Source organism: Octopus bimaculoides, chromosome Z, assembly GCF_046866305.1.
Source record: "Octopus bimaculoides isolate indiv1 chromosome Z, ASM4686630v1, whole genome shotgun sequence".
In the NCBI taxonomy this organism is placed as follows: Eukaryota; Metazoa; Mollusca; class Cephalopoda; order Octopoda; family Octopodidae; genus Octopus; species Octopus bimaculoides.
Genome location: NC_142944.1, coordinates 36,438,504 through 36,443,503, shown reverse-complemented (window position 1 = coordinate 36,443,503; position 5,000 = coordinate 36,438,504). Strand labels below are relative to the sequence as shown.

At 38.3% G+C, this 5,000-nt stretch overlaps 1 protein-coding gene across 1 annotated transcript in view; it reads right to left on the bottom strand.

The window, feature by feature from the left end:
• The window catches only part of LOC106878849 (uncharacterized), a 68,256-nt gene that overhangs the window by 655 nt on the left and 62,601 nt on the right, over window positions 1-5,000 (bottom strand). The gene's annotated exons all lie outside the window — the stretch shown is intronic.

Below are 5,000 nucleotides of genomic sequence, written 5' to 3'. Positions count from 1 at the left end.
TGTTTATTTAGAAAATGCCAATTCAGTTATCCATTTTTGTTTTTTGGCTTATCTCTTTCTGCCACACCATAGGAATTTGGAAGAAAGCCGTGGCTGTGCTAAGAGAGTTGGATAAGAATTATGAGGTAGAATAAACAGACAGATGGATAGATAGGCAAGTAGATAGATAGATGGAAGATTGACAAAGTGAGAGCAGCAACCTGCATGGGAAAAAGCACTCAAGCAAGCAGAAGGTGAAATATAAGGAAGTTTTGAAGAAAAGTGAAAGTAAAAAATGGCATGAATAAGAAAGGAGCAGTGCAAAAAAGAAAGACTGAACCCTGCATTACAGCGTGTAAACTAGAATACAATCAAAAGAGGTACAATAATCAAAGTAAGAGTTGTAAAAGGTGAACGAATAATAGAGAGATAGCATTCCAGAGGGTGAACAAATGACAGAGATAGGGTGAGAGAAATTCACCTTCAATTAAATTTTGTGTGTGCGTGTGTGTGATAAGTTATTTTAAAACAATAACTGCTAAGCGGTTACTAATGATGTGCATACACTAAGTTACAAATAGTGTGAAGATTAAATTTTTTTCTATTGGCTACTTCTCCTCCTCCTTTATCTTCTTATTATTGAGTGAGAGAGCAGCTATCGAAATATCACTAGGGCACAAGCTGAAGTCTAATATACCCATCGTGACTACACGTTTGATAAGGGTACACCAAGCACATGCATCGCAATGATATGTATGCGATATGGAGATCTCATATCAAGATAAACCGTGTATGACCTTGCAGGCAGGGCCCAATTAGAATTTTCTTCAGGTCAAGTATTCCAGCCTATTTAAAAGGACCCTATTTCTCATGTCTCCAGGGGTGAATTATTCAAACCTCAAAGAATCTCTGTCAACACATGGCTATGATGCTCCCCCACTACTACTTGTAACTAGTGTTGCACATATCAGCAGCCATGAATATGCTCAGTTGGTTTTGGTCAAGCAATTCTGCAATATTGAGTAAAAAATTTGTTATAGCCGATCTTTTACACCAAGACAAAACATGTACAAGGGGGTTCCAACAAGTTTCTGGTTTTGAGTAAAAGAAAATACATGAGGAACAATTAATTATGATTTTACTCAACATATTCCCCTCTCAGATTCACACACTTAGTGCAGTGGTCCTTCAGGTTTTTTTAAGCCCTGTAAAAGAACTTGGAAGCTGGGTCTGCAACAAGGCCTTTCATGATACCCTTAAAGCCAGGAATTTTTCAGCCTCTCCTCATACATGCTAACATTTCCAATCAGTTAAGGTCACAAGCCATGAGAACCACTGCCTGGTATTGTGTGAGGACATTTATTATCATCATCATTAACATCATCATCATCATCATTATTATAATTATTATTATTATTATTATTATTATTATTATTATTATTATTATTATTAATTTTTGTACATCTCAGAGACTAGATGTTAAGCAGCCTGGGCATTTCAGTTTGGGAGCAGTCAGCAACAAGTTGACAATGGCCACTCTACTTGCTTCCTTTCTTGTTCCTTACATAGACAAAGCTTTCCTTAAAATCCTTACTGCATGATTTGTAACCTCGCATCAATTCCAGTTCTACTTATATAGTCCTTGAAACTGTCTGATATGCATCCCAATGCTCTGATCACCACTGGAATCAGTAGAATCTACTTCATCCTCTGCAACTTTCCAATCTCCTCCTTCAGTGGTTCATACTTTGCGATTATTTTTATTATTATTATTCAGTAGTTTTATTTTTATAACGTGCTTTCACTTCACTACCGAGCGCAGCTCTGTGCGCCTTGGGTATGTGCTGTGGTTTGCTGTGGTGCTCTTATGTTTACTGTATTGAAAGTGTTTTGCGTAGGATGTGTGCAGTACCCAGTAGTGCAATTTTCTGTATGTTATATATATTTGTAAGTCCTGCTATTTTTGTTATGTATTTGTCTGAATATTTTTTTATTATACCTAAGGCACCTACTATGATAGGAATTGTTTCTGTTTTTAGATTCCACATTCGAGTTATCTCTATTTCCAGGTCTTTGTATTTTGAAAGTTTTTTCCATTTCTTTTAGAGAAACGTTGTCATCTGCTGGTATTGATACATCAATTAGAAAGCATTTTTTTTCTTCATGATCTTTGACAACTATATCTGGTCTATTGGCCTTAATTTCTCTATCTGTGTGTATTGGCATATCCCAGAGTATGGTTGCTTTCTCGTTTTCTGTGACCTTTTCTGGCGTGTGTTTATACCATCTTTTTTCTGTTGTTATTCCATAATGTTGGCATAGCTTCCAGTGTATATAGGTCCCAGCTCTGTCGTGTCTGTGGATATATTCCTTCTTAGCCAGGACTGGGCAGCCAGAGATAATATGATTTATTGTTTCTTGTCGATCTCCACATATTCTACAGTTACTTGTTATATTTCTTTTCATTATGTGTTTTTGGTAATTTCTGGTGGGGAGGCTTTGGTCTTGTGCAGCAATTAAAAATCCTTCAGTCTCTGCTTTGAGTCCTGAGCTTCTCAGCCATTGCTGGGATTTTTCTCTGTCTATTTCTTTCGCATTTAGTTTAGCCCAGTATCTACCATGTAGGGGCTTTTCTTGCCATTGTTTTATCATGGTCCGTTGCTGTTCTAGTTTTAGTTTGGATTTCATTTGTTTTATAGCTTTTGTTGTTTCTTCTTCTTCTTCTTCGTATTTGTTAGGTAGATTGATTTCTTGTTTGTATTTGTCAGCTTCCTTAAATACTGAAAACAGTTTTTTGTTTTGCTCGTGTTTTGTGGCTATTTGTATTAGTTTCCCTTGCTTCTGGAGTAGGTATTTTTGCAGTCCTATAGTGGTTATTTTATAATAGTTTTCTAGCTGTATAAGACCCCTGCCACCTTCTGTGCGTTGTATATATAGCCTTTCTATGTCAGATTTTGGGTGGTGCATCCTATATCCTGTCATTATTTTTCTTGTTTTCCTGTCTATTTTACATAGTTCGTTTAGTGTCCAGTTAAGGATGTTGTAGCTGTAGCTTATAACTGGGACAGCTAAAGTGTTGATACCCATTATCTTGTTTTTAGCATTGAGCTCTGTTTTTAGTATTGATCTAACTCGTCTATAGTACTCTTTCTTTATTTTTTCTTTCATTTGTGTATGTTGTATCCTATCTAGTTCATTGACTCCTAAATACTTATATGGTTGGCTTTCGTCTAGTTCTCTTATTTCATTGGCTTTATCTAGTGTTATATTGCTACTTTTAACTAATTTTCCTCTTTTCAGGGTTGCTTTGGCACATTTTTCTAATCCGAATTTCATTTCTATTTCCTTGGTAAAGCCGTGTACTGTCTGTAGTAGTGTTTCTAGCTCTTTGTCGTTTTTTGCATATAGTTTTAGGTCATCCATATATAGAAGGTGGCTGACTGTTTTTCCATAGCATTTGTAACCGCATCCAGTTCTATTTAGCAATTCTGTTAAAGGTGTGAGTGCCAGGCAGAACAGGAGTGGAGAGAGCGTGTCTCCCTGGAATATTCCTCTTCTAATGGGGATGGCTTTCGTTTTCACAAGTCCCTCTTTTGTTTGGAGCTGTAGCACTGTCTGCCATTTGTTCATTGAGTGCTCTATGTATTTTATGATAATTGGTGCCACCTTGTTTATGGCTAGTGTTTCCAGAATCCACGTGTGGGGAACACTGTCGAAAGCCTTTTGGTAGTCCACCCAGGCCATACTGAGGCCTTTCTTCTTTCTGCGGCTGTCTTCAGTTATGGCTTTATTGATCAATAATTGATCTTTACAGCCGTATGAGCCCTTGCAGCATCCCTTCTGATCTTCTGGAAACAGGTTGTTAATTTCCAGGTGTTTACTCAATCTCTGCGATATTATTGCAGTAAAGGCTTTGTAGATCGTAGGGAGACAGGTTATAGGTCTATAGTTTTGTGGTTTCTCCGTTTCCGTGGATTTGGGGATTAAGATGGTTTTCCCTTTTGTGAGCCATTCAGGCATTGTCTCTGGATCTGCTATTATGTTGTTAAAGTTTTCTGCCAGCTTTTTATGCATTGCTGGCAGGTGTTTTAACCAGAAATTGGGGATCTTGTCGTGTCCAGGTGCCTTCCAGTTGCTTAGTCTTTGCAGTGTCTGGGTGACCTCTTCAGTTGTTATAGGGGCCCAGAGTTGCTCAGGTGCTAAGTTCGTTGTTTTTATTATTATTATTATTATTATTATTATTATTATTATTATTATTATTATTATTATTATTATCATTCTGCTCCATCTGAGTTCAGATTCCGTTGAGGTCGACTTTACCTTTCACTCTTTCGGGGTCGATAAAATAAGTACCAGTTGAGCATTGAGATCGATGTAATCGACTAAACCCCCTCTCCCGAAATTGCTGGCCTTATGCCGCAACGACAACAAAAAATAATGACAAAATAAGTGGTGGAACGACTCTACGCGTAAGCAATCGTTCACTGGAATGGGGCGAAATCATGTCATCAAGGCAAAACCGTTCGAAATCATGTCACCAAGGCAAAACCGTTCGAAATCATGTCACCAAGGCAAAACCGTGGAAGTCCTCTTCAAGAGCAAAACCTTTGCGTTGAAGCACTCCATAAGCAATAGGGAGCTCACCCTCTAGCAACTTATTTAGGGAGAAAGACCTGTTGCGTCAAGATAGAATTCCACCTGGGTCGGACATCTTGTGGTTGTTAGCTTGTGTCATTTTGGGAGGAAGTGGTACATATCTCGAAGTAAAACAAGTGGGAGTTTTGGTATGGAACGACAGTGAAGATCCTCCTCCAGATAAAATTGGAGGAGGTGGAAAAGCTCTCAAACTTTAGACCCCCCACCTACCCAACGGAATAAATCTTCGTGTTGCAGTTGAGGGTAGAATGCCACTATACTACTTGTGCGGTACAGAAGGCCAGTTCAGAGCTTTCTGTCCCCACACCACCACTATTGCCGACACCACAGCTCCAATAACAGTATGCAGTCATTATATCAGTAGC